At 38.2% G+C, this 21,385-nt stretch overlaps 1 long non-coding RNA gene across 1 annotated transcript in view; it reads right to left on the minus strand.

Moving 5' to 3' along the window:
• Window positions 1–20,866, minus strand: part of LOC148519981 (uncharacterized) — a 93,357-nt gene extending 72,491 nt beyond the window's left edge. Inside the window, exon 1 of the long non-coding RNA XR_015878896.1 lies at window positions 20,630–20,866. This is a non-coding gene — a long non-coding RNA (uncharacterized LOC148519981). The remainder of the gene's footprint in view (window positions 1–20,629) is intronic.
• Between the last annotated feature and the right edge of the window lie 519 nt (window positions 20,867–21,385).

A 21,385-nucleotide genomic window follows, 5' to 3' on the forward strand; every position in this document is an offset into this window, starting at 1 on the left:
CACTTTTTAATACTTTGTTGCAAATCCTTTGCAGGCCGTTACAGCCTGAAGTCTGGAATGCATAGACATCACCAGACGCTGGGTTTCATCCCTGGTGATGCTCTGCCAGGCCTCTACTGCAAATGTATTCAGTTCCTGCTTGTTCTTGGGGCATTTTCCCTTCAGTTTTGTCTTCATCAAGTGAAATGCATGCTCAATCGGATTCAGGTCAGGGGATTGACTTGGCCATTGCATAACATTCCACTTTTTAGCCTTAAAAAACTCTTTGGTTGCTTTTGCAATATGCTTCGGGTCATTGTTCATCTGCACTGTGAAGCGCCGCCCAATGAGTTCTGAAGCATTTGACTGAATATGAGCATATAATATTGCCCAAAACACTTCAGAATTCATTCTGCTGCTTTTGTCAGCAGTCACATCATCAATAAATACAAGGGAACCACTTCCATTGGCAGCCATACATGCCCACGCCATGACACTACCACCGCCATGCTTCACTGATGAGGTGGTATGTTTTGTATCATAAGCAGTTCCTTTCCTTCTCCATACTCTTCTCTTCCCATCACTCTGGTACAAGTTGATCTTTGTCTCATCTGTCCATAGGATGTTGTTCCAGAACTGTAATGGTGTTTTTAGATGTTGTTTGGCAAACTCTAATCTGGTCTTCCTGTTTTTGTGGCTCACCAATGGTTTACATCTTGTGGTGAACCCTCTATATTCACTCTTGTGAAGTCTTCTCTTGATTGTTGACTTTGACACATATACACCTACCGCCTGGAGAATGTTCTTGATTTGGCCAACTGTTGTGAAGGGGTTTTTCTTCACCAGGGAAATAATTCTTCTGTCATCTACCACCGTTGTTTTCCGTGGTCTTCCGGGTCTTTTGGTGTTGCTGAGCTCTCCGGTGCGTTCTTTCTTTTTAAGAATGTTCCAAACAGTTGATTTGGCCACACCTAATGTTTTTGGTATCTCTCTGATGGATTTGTTTTGATTTTTCAGCCTAATGATGGCTTGCTTCACTGATAGCGACAGCTCTTTGGATCTCATATTGAGAGTCGACAGCAACTGATTCGAAATGCAAATGTCACACCTAGAATCAACTCCAGACCTTTTACCTGCTTAATTGGTAATGAAATAATGAGGGAATAGCCCACACCTGTCCATGAAATAGCTTTTGAGTTGATAGTCCCATTACTTTTGGCCCCTTAAAAAGTGGGAGGCACATATAGAAACCGTTGTAATTCCTACACCATTCACCTGATTTGGATGTAATTACCCTCAAATTAAATCTGAAAGTCTGCAGTTAAAGCCCATCTTGTTTGTTTCATTTCAAAACCATTGTGGTGGTGAATAGAGGGAAAAATCTGAAAATTCTGTCAATGTCCAAATATTTATGCACCTGACTGTACCTCCCATTATTTGGAAGAAAATGATCAGGATGCTGTGTGCTTGCCAGAAAAGGGATGAAGCCTCATGCCATGTATGTATGCCATGTTAGGGCATGACAGCATCATGCCCTTATTCCTCATCACACAGGGGGCATAACCAGCACTCATTGAGCTTCTTGGCTGCCCCCAGCCTCTGCCATCACAGTGTGGATGCCCCACATGCAGAGCAGAAGGTAACACAGAGCGCCCCCAACTTTTGCCCCCACACAACACTGTAGCCCATGGGTGGGATGGAGGTAGAATGCCCAAAGAGTGGGACTGTTTTCACCAAAATCAGGATGGTTGGGGGTATGCTATATGGATTTAGGGCTATATGGAGTGGAGCTTCCTATGACCTATGCCAGTTGTACTCTGTCACCACCTCATAGACATGAAAAACAACATTGTTGCTTATATATTTGTGGAGCATAAAATGGTGTTTAACATAATGTAATAAAGTTGCCTTTTATTTTTGTTAAATATGGAAATAGGAGTAATATGCTGTATAGTTTTATTAAATATTGAAACGTGGAAAACCATTTTCATCAATACTTGGTAAAATATCAATGGTTATACACAGCTTTTGCTTGTATCCTGCATTCATCATGTAACTCATTTATAAGGTTTAAAATGACAAAATAATACAATCTATTTATATCCACTTGATATATTAAATTTGTTGTTATAATCATTACTTTGAGAACTGAATCAAAACAGTTTATTAGAATACAATTATCCACTTAATAACATTGTTTAAATTATAAACTATTATTATTCCTAAGCAAATCATTATTAGTTGAAAAGAAAATGTCAGGACATTATTATACGTATATACCCCAAACACCATGTTTTATTATGTTTGCTCATGTCTCCTTGTATAGTTGTGGCAAACACTTTGCATAGTTACAAAGATTGCAGTAAGACACTGGTGGTGTAATAATCCTTCAGGGATAATGTGTTCACCAGCCGAATGTTGCCTCATTATACTCTTAATCACACTGGACTAATGCACAGGAAAATTCTAGCTTGAAACAGGGCCATTATCTTGAAAATCCCCACAGACACGATCTTTACTAAGTACATTACTTTAAGAAGAATAACCTTAAACTTGGTACCCAAATTTGCATATCCATATAATTAACACATTAACGGCACTGCTTGTGAATAACAATATATATATTTTTTGTTAAAGAAAAGGAGCTTTTTTATTACATACAGGCAAAATTAGGATGGCTAAATAGTTTAAAAACAAAAAAATCACAAGAATATTATGTTATATTATTACAAGATACAGCCTTTATTTTATGCAATTATAATATTCAATATGCCACTTTATCATTTCACGTAAATTCAGTATAAATATAAATAAACAAATAATAATAATTACTGTAATTTTATTGAGATTACATGTGATATTAACGTGATACCTCAGTGAATAGAATGATCAATTATTCAATGTTTAGGAAGTTGCAATTAGCATGAGAATACTGGGGTTCATTTTGTATGTACATTGCTTGTTATTGCTAATTTGATTTTATTGTTGTTGTTTTTATTCAATACTTAAGTGGCTGATACTTAAACATTATGATTTGAACACCATAAAGGCTTTATATTTATTATGGTGAATATAGAACAATTTCTAAACATGTACTTACAAAACATATCTGTAAATGGGAGGTGAATGCTCACCACTATCGTATGTAAATACACTTCCCAGCATAATTGTCCAACCCTCTCCTCTGGCACTACAATCTTGGTCAAGAGGACTTCATAATGCACTTGCTTCTCCAACTTCTTGGGACCCAGGGACAATATACTCTATACCGCTGCTCTTTTATGTTCAGTGCAGGCAACATATACCACTCCAGAATAATGGTTTGAGTCAGCAGAATTGTAATTGAGACAGGCACATTAATTACAGATGTGTTCACATACATCTATCCTCCGTGCACTAAAAGTCATGTCACACATAATACATGAGTGCCATTTGACTCGGTAGCGCTGAGCATAGTTTCGTGTGACCTTTTACCTTCAAATGCATCTTATTCACACAGCAGTGTGAAAAGAACGCACAATCGGCTTCTGCTGATTAAAATGGTATGTGGCATGCCTATGTTCTGTGTGCGACTGTGTATGTATCTGCATGCGAAATGCTACATTACAGTGTCAGTGGCTGTGACACCTGACAGCATGGCATGACTAGAAGGGCTGTTTAACACGCAAGGAGGCTAGATGTATGTAGAGTGGACATATCTGTATAACATAGACATAATAGCCTCTGGCAAGGAACAAACTCATGTTCAAGTATAGTGCCTGGAACGTCTTAAAAAAATCATCTGGATGATATGCAAAACAGGTTAAAGAGGTGTAACCTGCAGTTTATGGGTATCTCTGAGTTTGCCCGAAATTGTCCTTCTATTGCGCTTCATGTTTTCTTCTAACTTACTGCTTTAAATAGACACCATAAACAATTTAAAACTTTAAACATCTATGTGCTCTCCTCTCTTCTCTTTTTTTTCGAGAGAGTGCGTGAGCAGAGGATGAGACTTCGCTTCATGCAACATTGAGAACGACTGTCCATTGGCTAACTTTTACACTTATGAACATTCCATACAAAGGCCTCATTCACTAAAGGAGAACCTGTACAATATTGAACTGGTGTACAAAAGGTTCCCCCTTATTTGACTATTGAACTCTTCGTATATTGAGAATATGATTTTTTGTCCATATAGGTGGTAACACAGTAGCGCCCTGAGGATTTCCTCTTTTTCTCTCTTTCAAATAAGTATTCCACTCTTCCACTCTATCAATACCATGGTAACTCTGGCAGTTCCAGAAGGCCACCGAGAGGCACAATTAAGTGTTGTATTACTTCTGGCTCCTGAATATTTGATTGTCATAAGAGGAAAAAAGAAAAGTGGTTCTTAAATAATTTTGATCACAAACAATTAATAAAAGAAATTGACTTTGCATAACGAGGTTCCGGAGTGGACAGAAGGTAAATGTTCATAATGTTGGCAATCAGATTGTCGACTGTATTCCCCATCAGTTATGCTGAAAAAGCTACTCTACCTGGAGATTGTCAGTGTAGGCAGTAAACTCATCCACATCTATTATTAGTTGGTACATTTATTTTCATGTTGAGAAATGTTTTTAAAGTATGAGATTGTTGTAGAGATCATCTGGTTCCTCTGACATTTCCTCACCTGTAACATTTATTTTATGTACTTTCCCTGTTATTTTTACTTTTGTTGTACAAATAAATCAAATTGGATCAGATTTACTGTAATTATGGTCATTCACTGACACATTCACAAGATCTATTGGTTCATATACTGTGGGTATCCATTCTACTGTGACTGTGAATTGAAGATAACTTGACTGGCTGTCATAGGTGTGCGCACATAGGGCTAAGGTGTGCCTATGCACAGCCTAATGTCAGATGCCACCTCACAAGATATAGCAGCACTCTCCCCTTCACTTCACTCTCTAATTATCCCCATCCCATGAGGTTATACATGTACTATACAAAATACACTGTCCAGTTCTAATTGGCATATGAATTGAGGGCACTAATGTGTGGCATAATATGGTAAGTGAGGTGACAGAGTTAGAGGGATTGATGTGATATGATGATATGAAGGGAAATTAGGAGGGACATGACATGGGATGATATTGGAGGGACATAATAATGAGAAAGAGATTCATAACATTAAAATAGTGATAGACATGTCCCTTAGTGTAGAGTATTGCTTCCTAGATTTCTCTTGGTGTACACCATAATTAAATGTACTGCACACACCAATGCTGGCTGTGTTCTTTGGGATGGGATGCATTCAGGAAGCCGACAGTCGAAATGCCAACCGCCGGCTTCCTGACTGTCAAATCCCGGCAGGGTACTAATGACAGGCATCGAAATCCCAACGCATGTCATTAGACCTATGTGGGGAGCCCGACTCCCCACATACCAAATGAAGGTAAGCCGGGCGAGGGGTGCGGACAGCTGCGGGGGGGGGTAGGGTTAGGTTTCAGGGGCCTTGGGGGGAGACTTATAGTTAGGCACCCCCCCAGGAGGGTTAGGGTTAGGCTAGGAAAAGGGGGTTTAGGGTTAGGCACCCCAGGGGGAGGTTACATAGGTTTAGGCTGAGGGGATGGGGGGTTAGGTTTAGGCACTTAGGGGGGTTACAGTTAGGCACTAGGGGGGAGTTTAGGGTTAGGCACCCCCTACGGGAGGGTTAGGGGAGGTAGGGTTAGTATTACTTACCAAAATTCGCTTTCAGGATCTTCACCCCTGCCAGGCTTCTAGTGCCGAGATTTGAACCATACATACTGATTCCCTTTTGGACAACTCCTACCAATTTTACATATTTCATTTACTGGTGAGATATAACATATCATAGCTTTTCTCCATAGATGTGGGAAGTGGCTGCCAAATCAAAAATGGTAGCTGTAATTAGCACATAGAGTTGCAAAGCAACTTTATCAGACCCAAGTGTAGAAACACCTATTGCTACAACACAGAAATGAAGTGAAGGGGAAACACATAATTGGAAATGGTAGCACAATGTAAGCTAACATACGTTACTGCCTATTAATAGATGGTCTCACACTGGGCCAACAATCTATCCATCAGGGGAACACTACATTACAGCAACATTTGGGGGTTGGCAATATATTTCAACTTCAAACAGTCCCAACTTTGCTATATTGTGTGACACTTTGGTCAAAGCCTGCATTTTATCAATTATTCATTTAAGACAACATTTTTCCATAATTTACCAAAGATACTTGGATATTTACCCAGGGAAACTTTTTTACTGTTGGCAGTAAGGCAATATGTAGGAGAGATTAAAGGACTGCACACCCAGGGGTAAATTACTAAGCATTATTTAATTTTTGATTTTCCATTGATTTTGCAATCTGGAAATTTACTAAAGGCAAATCCAACTTTAGACTGCAATAGACCATTTGCCCAACCATCGAATAGTTAACACACAGTATGCAACATTAGAAACCATGGATTTACTAACCATCGTGTTTTAACCATCATGTTTCTAAAACCAATAGGACCTGAACTAAGGGCCTTATTCAGACCCAGTCGCAAGTGCTGAGCTCTCGCAACTGGGTCGATGTTTGCCCACTGGGCATGCACACGACGGAGCCAGCTCCGTCATGCGTATGCGCGAGACCCGGCTAAGGATGGCTGCGCTGTCGCTCCGGGTCTTGCACCAAAGGAGGCAAGCAGTCGATGGTGATTGACAGTTCACCCCGTTTGGTAGGCAGGCAGGGGGGCTGGCTGGCCAAACGGTGGCATTCCCGAAGGAATGCCTGCTATTTGGGGGTGGCCCCACTGACATCACCAGTGATGTCAGTGGGAGAGCTTCCAGCTCTATTAGACCCAGAAGCTCTCTGGGGCTTGCGGCCACAAGACCCTACCACAAGGGTCTGGTCGCAAGCCTGATGGTCGCAATGGTCTTACTATCGCGACCATCAACCTGGCCGCTCACAATAGCTGTGGGTAGTCACCTACAGCTATGCGAGCGGCCAGGAGGCCAAACAAAAAAAAAATGCCTTGATTCAGAGCGAGCGCTCGTTCAGAGCATCCGTCTCTGAATCAGGCCCTAAATACACAGCATAATAGTAAATAAAAATAGACCTGCAGGCGAGTTTGGAAGAAGCACTGCACAGATCACTATGGCCTGTACAGGCTTCATTAGAGATGTGCGGGTCTGGTTCCCAGAGAACCAACAACAACCAAATATAGGGGATCCGAGTTGAACCGAGTCCAAGTTCGGAATCACTTTGGGATTCCAAGTCATACCAAGTCCTGGCTTGGTTTCATGGTCAGCTTGGATCTCAGGTTTTGGATTGCATGTAAATAGGTCCAGATTACATGAATTTAGCTGCTTTTTAAAAAAAAATACAGATCCAAAACCATAACCCAAAGACGTGAAGGCGGTTTTGCAAAGGCAAAACTAAAACACAGAGATGAATCTAGATCCAAACCAAGACAAGGTGTTCTGCGCAATCTCTAGTTACTATTCTAAGAAATGGTTTTTAAAATAAATGTGTCGAGTACCCCCAAATCAATAACCAATCTTGGACCTCTGAGCCTGAGCTGATATTGGAAAATAGGGGGAAAAAATGGTGTGGGGTTCCCTATTTTCCAAAAGCCAGCACCAGGCTGGCTATTGGAAAATAGGCTTTTAGCTCAAAATGTGCATCCTAAATGCAGAAATAAAACTAAACAAAGTGATAAAACTGTATTGCTAGTGTACGCAGATTGTGACTTTTGATATTTGTACATCTGTGTGTGACTGAGTCTGAATATGTGCCAAAAGGGCTCCAATGTGAATAGCCTCAGCTTCCCTAATGCCAACCTCCATTGTGCTTAATCTGCTACTTTGTCTGTGTGTAAAACAAATTCCTGTGTCTATCATCAGCTTTTTGCTACACAAAATGTAAAGAAATATACAGAATACTACTCCTCTCTGAGTGTCTCCTTCATGTCGGGTGTCTTGCAACATATGGTGTATGGGCACTTGGGAGTATATTAAGGTTGATTTTAATCTATTTAAAATCAATGGAAATAATTGAAAATTGTTCAACTTTGATGTTGAGGTTCGTGGGCTAAAAACACACAATTACTAATACTTATAAAATAAATTAAAAATAGTCTGTTAGTAAATGTGTGATTTAGCCCCAGAAACACAAAATCGATGTTGATCGATTTTGATAAATGTTCATCAATTTATAATCAATTAAAATGTTACCTTTTTTGCATGATAATACATCTGCAGTCTGTTTAGACATCAGCCAACCTCTTAAAGAAGCATCATAGAGAACCATAAGATCATCAGCCTTCAACCTAGTGCTCTTCTGACATATACTGTATGCTCTGACAATAGTCAGTGAAGCAATTCCTCTTTCTCTGAGGAATGATTCTGGCCCAATGCTGGAATAACCATGTTCTAATTTAATTAAAATGTAAAAAAACACCTTATATTGAAAAATGTTTATACAGAAAATTGTCCTATCTTCATGTACTGCTCCCTGCTCTAATCCATGATGGTTCCGTGGTGGAAGACACCACAACAGATCAACATTCTGAGAAATAAGTTTCCCAGTAATTGGCAGTGACACTGCCTTGATAAAGAGATTGTCCTGGAATATAGTCCTATTTTATTCTGGACCTAAGGATTGTGACTGTGACATCCTTTCTCTCTGTGAGTAGCCAAGGAGAGGGCATCATAGCCCAAACCTGGAAATGACTATGCAAACAGAAATCTTAGAAGAGGCTGGTGACCCTTCCAGACTGGGATTTGCAAGTAACAATCTTTGACTTCATGGACCATCCCTTTCCATGTCATGCATAACAAATCTCAACGATTCCATATTGAACCTTTCCAAACATAAGTGTTGACGGTCTTCAGATATAAAATTGGCTAAAATGATCTGTTCAGTTTCAGGACCAAAAACAAGTTGGAATAGAAAAGTTGGAATGGAATACCAACCAACTCTCGTCTACTGGCAGTTTGGTGCTTACCCTATGATGAGTAACATCTGAATTGCCCTCTGTAGGGCTTGTTATTTTACATGGTCAACCTGAGGCTTGTAGTGACAAATCTCTGGGGACTGCTCTGAGTAGACCTATGGTAGGTCTCTGATCTATAATGCAACTAACACAGGAGCAGCATTGGACCACTGATTATGCTAGAGAGTCACAGCTGAAAGTTGGACTAAATACGAGTCATTTGGACAAACTGCCTGAGAGCTTAATCATTGGTTTCTTGTTGGAATAAGCCTATCCTCTACTTTGTTGTCCACCCCAAGGGGCAGAAGACCATAACACCTAAGTGTTTCCACTTATGGTAGCACTAAAGCACCAAATCCCAAAGTAACCTTTTTTTCTCATCAGGATGAAACTTTTCCCATCATTGCCTGTATGATGATCTTGACCAGTTCCAGACTGAAGGAGACATCAACCAAATAAGTAAAGGGTTCTAGAGTCTTCTTAAATGCTGATGTACCTCTAAATCTTTGATTCACAGATTTCAAGGTGCTAAAACCACTAAAGCTAAAATGTTAGTGCAAGAAAGCCTAACATCGAGAACTTTATCCCCCAACTATGTGTGCTCAACTTTGACCTAAGCCATCCTGGCTTCAAAACCTCCAGGAGTTGCTCCAGCTTAGTCCACATCCTTGTTGACCCCCAAAAAAATTTAATTGAGTTGATGTGAAGCCACAACTGTTACATAAACATAATTAGGGATGGTCTCTATTTTCCTATCATACCATCCATGTGGCCATAGTGGCGATCTTTGACACTTTCAGCTGATCTGTTTCTGGTGTACACTGCCAAGGTCATGACTTCCCTTACCTGACTTTTTTACTCTTAAGCAGACCATAAATTGTGAAATTAGACAGCTATACAATGTATCCATTTCCCTTGTTAAAACAGGAGAAAGGGTCATATGAAAATTCTGCTCAGGTTTAGCCCATGCCTCACAGAGTAAATTATGCAAATTATTTTTATTAAAGTGCCAGTGCCCTGAAGAAGGCTCTGTATCCCCATGTTGCCAGAAAAATGAGAAAAATAAATTATACCTGGCCATAGGGCAAGAACTGTGATATGTTGCTACAGTATGAGATTGCCTGCAGCCATAGCTATTTCCAGAAAAGACACCATAAAAAAGATTATGGCATATCTGTCTATATATTTATTGATTTGAGTATCAGTGGTGGTGGATGTCTCTGGATCTTAGACATATAAATATTTAATCAAGGAAAACATTGTCAAGGATTATTTGTGTTTTTTCTTAATATTTTCTTCTTTACAGGCATTAACAGTATATATGCTGGTATATATAAAATGAAGAAATCTATATTATATATATATATATGGTATAATGTATACTCTATTGTGAATTATTGCAACATTAGACATCACATATTAATGAGGTTGCCACAAGCCAATTATAAGTGGTCAGCAATTATTGTGATTGCTACCCAGTTAAGATTAGTTTTAGTGACTCCTGACTTATTTAATAACTTTTGGCAGTAGTAGCAGTAGCATGATAGTAGTAGCATTTTTATTTAACTTTTTAGTAAAATGGATAGAGGTATGCTTGGGTCCCAAACAATTACATAAAATACCTTATGGTTCTCTCTCTCTCTCTCTCTCTCTCTCTCTCGCCAAAAGTTTTGAGAAAGTCTGGATTTCACAAAGTTTGCTGCTTGTGTTTTTAGACCTTTTTGTCAGATGTTACTATGGTATACTGAAGTAAAATTACAAGCATTTCATAAGTGTCAAAGGCTTTTATTGACAATTACATTAAGTTTATACAAGAGTCAATATTTGCAGTATTGACCCTTCTTTTTCAAGACCTTTGCAAATCGCCCTGGCATGCTGTCAATCAAGTTCTGGGCCACATACTGACATATGGCTGCCCATTCTTGCCTAATCAATGCTTGGAGTTTGTCAGAATTTGTGGGATTTTGTTTGTCCCCTTGCCCACCCCCCTCCCCCCCCCCCATTCCCGAACCTCTGGACTATTGTCAATGAACAATAAAACTAATAAGACTCAATACTAGATGTGCTGCAATTATAAGATGGTGACTCTGTAATAATCCAACAGTGTTGCCAACCGACCACATCCAGTTGTGTTGCATATTACTGCATCAGGACCATTCTTAAATTCAAAGCCATGGATGCTATGAGATAGTGGCGAAAGTTCATCCCAGACGCCCAGAGGCAAGTTATAATTTGGTGCCCCCTCCCCCTGTCACAGCCGCTGACACTGTAATGTAGCAATTTGCATGCAGACAGGCTATAGATAGATGAAGGCAGCAGCTGATGTTCTAACATGGAGCTCTCCACTAGTGTATGGTGGCTTCTCAGGTGCCAGGATGGGGTGCCATGTATTGGACAGCCGTGACAGTACAGTCCGGGTACATAGTTACAGCTCTAAGTGGGTTGAATATGTTGTGGACAATGGAGGAGGTGCCCCTTCAGAGCTGGAGCCCGGCGGCAGGCGCCTCCATTGTCTCCAATAGTTCTGCCCCTGCTATGAGATAAATCCCTTTCAGGAGTGTCCTCCAAAGACAAAAGTTGCTTCAATTAGCGGTTCAGTGTCCAGGTTATTTGCCCTATTAAACTGTGGCTGTAATGCTATTGTGCACTTTGTAGCATATAATAGCGAGTGTGGGAGAAAGCTCTCTCTGTTGGATGTATAATATCAGCAGATCACAACAATAAAAGTTATCCAGATATGAATGGTCAGTTGCAGTGTAAAAAGAAAGCTGTAAAGCATTTATGGACTACATGAAAAAGCAGCCAGTATTTATCATACATGCAAATAAATAAATAAATGTATTTGCTCCCCTTACATTGCAACATGGTTTGCCCAGGTGCACAGTTCCTTGCTCTTTTTTGCTTTACTACCAACTCAGAATCAGGCCTATTGTGTGCTTTGTAATGGAGAGGAATCTGGGGGAAATGCACACCACCACTACCATATTTAGAGAATTCCTCTCATACTATGCACACAACTTAGGGGTATATTTACTAAAGTGAGAGTTTTTAGAAGTGGAGATGTTGCCCATAGCAACCAATCAGATTATAGTTATCATCTTCCAGAAGGTACTAGTTAAATGTCAACTAGAATTTGATTGGTTGCTATGGGCAACATCTCCACTTCTAAAAACTCTCTTTAGTATATATACCCCTTAGTGTCTGCAGCTCCCTCACTATTCCAATTTTCTAGTTATCTATTTAGTTTCTATTAATTTCAACTTATTTCTCTGTTCCATCTAGGTGCATAATATGTTGGATGCTTATAATGCTAAACAGAAACACATTTAAATATTGAAATGAAAAATGATGGCAAAAGATAGTGAATATTCATTTTATTGCAAGAAGTAACAACAGGAAAGAAAATAATAAACATTCTACATTATTAAGATTTAGTTGACAATCAGATCACATTTGGGGCAAAGTTTAGAAGTCAATTCCAATGGTTTTGTTACTATTTCTCAACTGTAGCAATATATAAGATAATAAGTTACATAAGATAATATAATATATTCATAAAGTGTTATCTATAATTATTACAAAGGTCTTCAGAGCAAGGCAAAGGTACCTTGCTCATATAAGTATACAATCTAAGAGCAGCAAACAATAGGGAAGGTGTTGAAGGAAGTAGAGACAAGGATGGTCATCAGAGCAGGAAAGATTTACCGCTGTCCATGAACAAACTATATTATCATCATACTAGATCCTTTTTTCCTGTAGAGATATGACGATTATTTTACAGTATGTACTATGAGTTATATATCATGCGAAAATTGGGATGAATTTGTCAATTGTAGTTTTTTATTTTAGCAAAAACTACCAGTCATTTTATAGTTATTATTCTTAAGTGCTTGAATGTTACCATACTGTACATAAATGTCATATGATGGAATTCCTTAAGCAGAATCCATAACACAATGACACTGCATTTTCTGATGTTTCACTATTCATTTGCTAGATTTATTGAATTTCTTATTACACTGCACAGCACCATATTCCCCCTATCGGAGACTTTTTGCAATAAGCTTTTTTCCGGATTATGGCTTCCCATGAACTAATTAGTTTCCCTACCAAATTTAGTGAAATTCTAATTGTTAGGTCAAGCTACAGACGGCTTTGAATAGGGAAATTTAATTATGTCCAACCTTTAAATTGTAATTCATTATAGCTTATACTATTATCCATTTCCCCAAAATATAGTAACAAGCAGTGGCATATCTATAAAGGCTGCAGAGTGTACTCCTAAGTCCAGGGGGGCCCACACTGCACACAGTGCATATATGTTTTTTAATATTTACCCCTTCAAACTCCATCCTTCTGTACTTTTTGAAGAAGGTGGACGGTGATGGGGGATGGGGACGGCTTTTTGCATTATTAAGATCCGCCCACTAGCTGGAAATTACTGTGAATACCGCATATTTAATACGGGGCGGGGCCAAATGACTTGATTCTTATAGAAACGCATCATTAAGCTCAGTCCCCTATTCGCAGACTTGCCGATCTACGGGTAGGAAAATTCTCCCCATTCTGCCCTCTTCACTAGGAAGTGGGAAGGATGCAGGAGAAGTGCCTTCTCTTCTGGGGGTACAGGGGGTTAACAAAAAAATCAGGAGCCTCCCACAGGTTTTGGGAGGGTAAGCAAGTATGCCATAGTCCAGCAGAGCTGCAGAAATAACTGGGAAAATGGCTCAGTGGCCATTTTACCAACGATCTGTGCGTGCGCCCTGCAAAAATTTATGGGAAATAGCCGCAGTGCCATTTTGCCAAAGACCAGCATATGGATAGTAAGAATTGACACAGCGCCAGAGTCATCTAACTTGTGCCACTGGCTTGAGAGGAAAGGCTCCAGAGGGAGACTGCACACAGGCCCTGTTATCACTTTATATGCTTCTTGTAGCACTATCATTCATAGAGGATGATTATTAATTACATACTTCACTATGAGCTACAGTAAGAGGCTGAATCCAAGACTTAGCCATACAAGCATAAACTTTTTATTTACGAATGAAAAATATCTTTTCTATCTAATAACATCACACACTATTTGGAAACACACATAGGTGATAGCGATTCTAATTGGGTTTTATAAGGTATTAAGGATTTCTTCAGACACATACAGTAATTTCAGTCTAAATATCTAATAGAACATGCAAAATATAGGACAGTTGAGGTAAACTTCAACTTTATTTTTCAAATTACTATACACATATTCCTATCAATCTAAATTGATTTTTTTATATTTGATTATACTGAAACATGTTTAAATTAAAAATTTCAGTTAGAAATATGATATACAGATTAAGTGCACAAATGCAGAAGCATCAGGAAAATGATAGGAACCACTTTATTTGGCGTACATGGTCAATGAATTAGTTATACATACAGATGGAGCACAGCTCTGTGGAACAAATGTGACAACTCGATTCACAATGATAACACAGTTTACCCCTAACTGCTTCATACTTCCATAGGAATACAATGAAGTTGCCAGTGTTATATGGTAGTTCAGGGATTTCTTGATTAAACCATTTGTAATGATGATTTTTTCTTAATCTATATAATCGGGAAATTTTTTAAAAGAGTAGGCCTTCACTTACAAAGTGTTATGCCCCAAAGCATGTCCTGATAGTATGCCTTCCGTCTATAAACTCCACAAAAATAAGATTCCTGGTAAAAAGTAGGGTAGATTCCCATTTTTTTGTTTATAGCACAATCAGTGAGGATCTTTAAATAATCCTTCTGAAAACTACTGTGGGTTGTCAGTGGTAAACGCAGGATTTCTAGAGTGGGAGTTCCAAATGCTTGATTTTAGAGTGTGGCCAGTCCATGAAGAGGGTATAATTAGCACTTAACCAGCTTTAATATGCATCACATCAAGTGTATTGTGTATCATAATTCCAGGATATGCAGGACCAATAGTCACAGTAAGCCATTAGAAGCGGCAGTAGGGCCATCCAGCCTGAGTTGAATGTTTTTATTTCCGAAGTGGGCACCATTACTGAGCATTATAGCAAGTCCAGGAGTCTGGGAGCAGCAGAAGAACCTAGGACTGCCCTAGACACATATGTACATATTGGTCTCCTTATACACTGCATAGTTTATTACTATACCATTTTAATAATTAACTCTATTGATGGTCTATAGCAGTGCAACCCTAACATGTTTTCCAGATCTCCTAGACGGTGCACAGGTGTATTGATTACTGGCTGACAAATATTAAAAGATCTCCAGGCGTTGCTAATTATTTAATTTGCGATATTGAGAAGAACATACAGCACTAGTAAAATTATATTATATTATTATTTCTATTGTGGTAATGGTGTGGGCTGATAAAGGGGGTTTCTAGGCAACCGGAAACTTCCCCTGCATTTTCCTATGGTTGTTGCCACTAATCAGAGCTGATGTATTACAAATAAAGAGCGCTTGTTCATAAGTGTATACATGTAAAACACAATACCTGCGGAATAAAATAAGTTTAGTATCAAATGTTTCAAGCCCTTTTCATATTTAGGGAAGTGCGTATATGACACAAGGTTTCCAATTTAATGCCATGTGATGTGGTGCAATGATGGAGTTAGACTTGGATCACTAGCTGTCTCTTCCTATTGCTGCCTACCTTTGGCGGCTCCCGCTCCGTCCGGCTGGTTCCCCACAACCGGTGGTCATCTTCTTCGTCCGTGTAAACGGCACGATGCTGCAGCGGTGCAGTATTATGACGTCACTGTGTCCAATGTGCGCTAAAACCAATGCGTTTCAGGCTCCTGGCCATTTTTCAAGGACAGCGCTCCTTTCCTATGTGCTCCATTTTATTTAGAAGTTTAATTGACTCAATTAAAACACTAATTTAATAATTAAGTGCAGTTTTCTTTTAAAATCATGGTATTGCGTTTTTGATACATAGTGTTATGTTTTAAATACATTGTAAATGTATGAAAATATGATAGTATAAAATGTATACTGAATATTAATAAATAATTCTTATATATAAAGCTCAAAAGGACTAATTAGTAGGTACTTAAAGGAAACCATTTATTTCTATAATCACATTGAAACCTGCCGGTTGCAGGGTCTGCATCTAGAAAATCTATTTTGTTTCCTTTTTTCTTAATTCTTGTGAGAAGTACACCTCCTCTCCAGTTAGGGCAAATGTTCTGTATATTCTCATATATATATATATATATATATATATATATATATATATATAAATTATTTATTAATATTCAGTAAACAATTTATACTATCATATTTTCATACATTTACAATGTATTTAAAACATAACACTATGTATCAAAAACACAATACCATGATTTTAAAAGAAAACTGCACTTAATTATTAAATTAGTGTTTTAATTGAGTCAATTAAATTTCTAAATAAAATGGAGCACATAGGAAAGGAGCGCTATCCTTGAAAAAGGGCCAGGAGCCTGAAACGCATTGGTTTTAGAGCACATTGGACACACAGTGACGTCATAATACTGCACCGCTGCAGCATCGTGCCGTTTACACGGACGAAGAAGACGACCACCTGTTGCAGGGAACCAGACGGACGTAGCGGGAGCCGCCAAAGGTAGGCAGCAATAGGGAGAGACAGCTAGTGATCCAAGTCTAACTCCATCATTGCACCACATCGCATGGCTTTAAATTGGAACCCTTGTGTCATGTACGCACTTCCCTAAATATCAAAAGGGCTTTAAACATTTTATACTAAACTTTTTTTATTCCACAGGTATTGTGTTTTACATGTATACACTTATGAACAAGTGCTCTTTATTTGTAATACATTGATACTATCTTTTATTAAGAGCTGCTATATTAGTAACATCCATAGCGCAGAATATATTATTTTGACTAATCAGAGCTGTAACTATAACCTTTGGCACCAGGTGTAAGAAGGAAATCTTACACCCCATAAGCCCTCAATTGTAACCAAATTAACCTAAAATAGTCATTCCCTTCTCTGCATTTAGAATTATGCCCTGGGTGGCTGCCCTTCTGGCACAACCCTAGTTACTGCCATGCTACTACTATTTTTTCATTATTGGTTAAATCTTCTTTAATTTGCTCTGAAATAGGATTAAGGAATCAACTATCATCAAGTCAAGTATCTTGCAACATTATGGAGCATGACAAATACAAATCAAGGCCATTGTTCCAATATTTTATTGTAAACAAATATGAAAAATAATATTTAGAATAATTCATTTTTCTCAGCACTGCTGGCAAACAGATGGGCAATCCCAAAGAATTTGCAAAGGTGTAAATCAGCTGCACTGGGTTAATACAGAATGCATCATTAAGCCTGTGCATTCAGCACTGTACAATTTTGCTGCCAAATCCATTTTTGGTAACCCGGGTGATCTTTTATATTAAGGAAGACATCAAGAGAAAAAGGATTTAACAATAAAGCTAGTGAGTCACTGATTTTCACAGCAGATGAAATAATACACTTCATTCTGTCATCAACTCATCCTTGAGTGTACTCTTCAGTTGATTTTACAGTGCAGAATCCTGTAATGTAGTTTTAATCCTACGTGTTGTAATATGTCAATATATCTCTTGCTTCCACTGCTCTCAGGCGCACAGTAAGAAAAAGCACATCCGTCTCAATGGAAGAATATCTGTCTGGGGCTAATTAAAAGCCTTCAGCTTATAGGACTTTTTATTGCCCTGTTGACATTTAAAATGTTATTAGCCACCTACATTCCTTGGTATGATATACCATAAAATCTTCTGCTTAGATTAGCTTGTCTTAAAAATTAATCTCTTGAATAATAAAATGAAAGACACGTCACATTATTACAGTGTTATATGTATTGGTTATAGAAATAAAAAAATACAATAATTAGGTTAATATTTTAACCTGCGTGCCATGGAATGCTTATTTTACTACATTTATGAAAAGCTTGGATTTTGGAGCGTGGAATTGTAATTGTACTATATCAAATTTTCTTAAGAAAAAAGTTGATACAAAGGTGACACAATATTGATATGATTGTGTACATCTTGTTGAATCCATTGAGGGACACAAATTCAGCCAGGGACTTTGCTTATAGTTTTATTACTGTACATCCTCATGTTATCATTGCTAAATATTTTCCTAATATGAAAAATTGTGCTTAATAGAAATGCACAAACAAATAATCATTTTCATTATTTTAAAAAAAAATACTTAGAAAATCCAGTCATTGTATATTATTTTAAAATATACATTAGTTTTGTTTTTGTATCTATTCTGTAATGTAGGTTAATGCCTGTAATTCACAATGCATCTACTTTACATATGCAGCTGCTTTCATTGTAGATCTCTTTACTTACTAAGTATCACCAATTAGATTATTATTTTTCATTGCAAGGAATGGTGATTATATGCACAATGGGGCAACTCAGAAAATGAAATGAAGTCTGCTCTATCTGCATAAGGTATTAACTTTACTGCTCCTGTCTTGTACATATTCCATTACTATACAATACATTAATCACAAAGCAATCTTTCTTTATATTTAATATATTTTTAAAGAGATTCATTACACAAGTCGCTTTCGTCTGATTATCCAGAACTGACCATGTGAAACAGGAGAAAAGTTTTATTTTGGGAAATTTAACTGTTGAAGATAAATAAATGTTGTTATGCTTTGCCCTACAACATTTGAATTGAAGTTGTACAGTATTGTTATTGGTGTACTTGGTGTTCATTTGTTTTTTGTTAAACTATGATATGCAATACTCATGCATGCCCAAAATATCATCAGTATTTCTGCAGGTTACTGACATGTCAAGTTAGCTCTCTAATTGCTGTTTTCTTGTACATGCCTGTGTTTTAGAAAGTATGAAGTGCATTAGGTAAGTGGGTGTTCCTAAGGATTCACTGTTTGTATACACATGACCTTAAGGTGCGAATGCACCAGACATCCTGCAAACGATGCAATGTCATCAACGATTTCTCCTGAACTCCCTGGAGCTCCTGGACAAACAATATAATGCATACATACTGTACAATCTGACCCATGACCTAACAATATAGGTCGTTATAGCTATAGGGTCGTTAATGAGATTGCCATATCTTCCTGCATGTAGGGAAGATCTGAGGATGTGACCAACGACCAGCGGGAACGTGCATCCGATAGTTATCGTTCGTACACACTGTACGATTTGCAAGATTTGTTGTTCTGATGCAACTAAATCGGCCAAATTGTGCAAAAAATCATCTAGTGTGTACGCACCTTTAGTCTGTGAGATCCAGGGCTGTTATTCATTAAACTGATTATTGTCTCTATAGATGTAAATTGGGGAACAGGCAAAAAAATGGAGTGATCATGACATATTTGTACACATAGGTTATGTGTCAGTCATAGTAAATATTTGATGTCCTATTTTGATAAATAGGGACCTGTCCATTACAAAGATGTGTAAGATAATTGGCTTTTCATCACATTTATTATTTATATATGTTTCATATTATATTTTAAATCCTTATAATAACCAACAATTAAGTGTCATGATTACAATAGGTAACTGTAGCTATAAAAAAATCAAGACAGATACAAGCAGTTCCTGCAGTGTGACAAGTACCTATGCCACTGCTATAATCATTTCTTTTGATGATAAGAGATATAGCTGAGTTCCAAGCTACTTGAGGAATTTTAGTTTTCTGAGTGACTCTGGCTTATCTGACACAGTTTGGGGAAGCAGTTCATTATTTGACAGGAGTTCTCTAGATAACACAGGTGCTAGACTATGCCTCCAGCCTGCTGTTGCCTGTCTGTTGGCATCACACAGTCCAACTCAGATGTTTAATCATTCAGCCATGTGCCCAAGATAAGATAACCATCATAGCATTAGTGTCTACCTTTTCAATTCCACAAAACATGTTCATCTCTCATCCATTGTTTATCTGCTCACTTAGACCCCATGAATGCAATAAAATAGGCAGACTGGACATTTTGCAGTAAGAAAGACTGTTCATTTAAACTCCTAACAGGTAAACAACAAACAAAACCTCTATGCTTAATAAAATGCAATATATATATTTATATTTATAATAAGCATCACGATGTGACATTTATCTCAATTGTACAAGCCAGCATCTTCATTCCACAACTTCTGTACTTTTACACTGCTAATCAACTGTTCAGGTCTGTGCAAAGGTCAATTAATCCCCACCAACCAGTGCAACGTGAGTATAGGCTGTTATCCACAGAACAAAATTCCCATGTGGGTCCATTCCTTCCTAGACTACACTTCATACACTCTGTGGCTGATGTCCACAGCAACACATAAAAAAAAGTGCCTGGCAACGTTTTATTCCCATGAAACCAGATAATCAGCCTGCTGTCTTTAACATTAAGAAAATAAAAATGACCTAAAAGACCTAACCCAAATGTTATCGTGATCTTACATCGAACGTAAAGCCAGAGAGACTTGCTGTGCAAATGCAGATGATTGCAATCCTGCTGTATACAAATCATGTACTCATTCCTCCCCATGGAATATACAGTATACATTAAAGTAGCTAAAGATAGTACAGTACATATCTGTCACACAATACTGTATAACAAGAACTAGTAAAATAATCATGAAAGAGAAGCAAAAACATACAAAAAGCAAATAGTGGCACTGGCAAATGCAGACTTACCCCAAGCTTTTTGCTTCTGATTTTTACATAGCCTTGCTTTACAATATCGTTGAAGTTGGATGCCATGGTGAATACTGTAGTCCCTGTAAGTGCCCTGATTTGCACAGTTTCTCTTGCAATAGTAGAGGATGAATCATACAGTACACCCTCCCCAAGAGCTGCAAGTGCTAGACAACACGCAACAACAGCAGCAATAGATGACAGGCTGGCTGTGTCCAGGAGTCCAGCTGTACACTGACTGAGCTGTCTCTGTGAAGTACTCCAGCATCAGCCTAAGCTCACTGGCTGAGCTGTCTCTGTGTCTAGGAGTCCAACAGCAGCACTAGCTGACTGGCTGAGCTGTCTCTGTGTCTATGAGTCCAACAGCAGGAGCTCACTGCAAAAGCAGCCACTCAGTGTCAGTGTTCAGCCCCCTCCTTTCCCAAAGCATGCTTTACTGAATATCTAAATTGGAAAAAAAGGCAATGTAGAATAGGTGATTATCTAGAAAAAGACAAGAAAACCCTATTGTGAGCAATGCAAGACACTTTTCTTAATTGAATGTGAATGATATTTTTTTTTACACCCACTTATCTGATGAATTCTTTGCTTTCATTGTTCCAGGGATAGCAATATATGTGAGTCATAAACTGATTTGTAACATAACCTAATTTGCTATATTGTTATATGACTATTTCAGCAATTATCCACATGATACTCATTATTTCTCTCATCTCATTTGGTTTATCACAAATTGTCACATAATTACATAACGTA

The sequence above is a fragment of the Taudactylus pleione genome, unplaced genomic scaffold, assembly GCF_031769625.1.
Source record: "Taudactylus pleione unplaced genomic scaffold, aTauple2 ptg000179l, whole genome shotgun sequence".
Classification (NCBI taxonomy): Eukaryota; Metazoa; Chordata; class Amphibia; order Anura; family Myobatrachidae; genus Taudactylus; species Taudactylus pleione.